Source organism: Sinocyclocheilus grahami, unplaced genomic scaffold, assembly GCF_001515645.1.
Source record: "Sinocyclocheilus grahami isolate Dianchi unplaced genomic scaffold, SAMN03320097.WGS_v1.1 scaffold5456.1, whole genome shotgun sequence".
In the NCBI taxonomy this organism is placed as follows: Eukaryota; Metazoa; Chordata; class Actinopteri; order Cypriniformes; family Cyprinidae; genus Sinocyclocheilus; species Sinocyclocheilus grahami.
The window spans coordinates 8,451-8,981 of record NW_015510138.1 but is presented as its reverse complement, the minus strand read 5'-3'; positions in this window follow the sequence as shown (position 1 = coordinate 8,981).

Sequence of the window (531 nt, the reverse complement as noted above, 5' to 3'; positions counted from 1 at the left end):
GGGAAGTTGTTGTACCCTGTGTAAACAAAGTCAGTAACTAGCATTAGGCTAAAACTAGCAAATTAACTAGCATTTTCGGAAAAAAAGAAAATCCTCTCCAGGTCAAAATGACTGGATCACAACATGAGGTTCAATATGTATGTGTGTGTGTCACAGTGCTCATCTGAATGTGGCAATGGTACCCAGAGTCGAGGTGTGGTCTGTGTTGTCCAAAACAGTGGCCAATTAGAAGTCACCTCAGAAGCCCGTTGCTCTCATCTGCCCCGTCCTCCGAGTGCACAGACCTGCTTTTTGAAGAGCTGTGGATCACAGTGGTACATGACGGAGTGGAGCTCAGTAAGGTTTTCTCACTCACAGTGCAAATTCAATCCAGTTATTTCAACTGACTTATTTAACAAGAATGTTTCTAACTGCCTCAGTGTTCTCGTTCTTGTGATGGAGGCTTTCGAGTGAGAGAAGTACATTGTTTGCAAGATGATCTGACCACCAGCCATGACTGTGATCCTGCTCTTGAACCTGCAAACAAGGAGA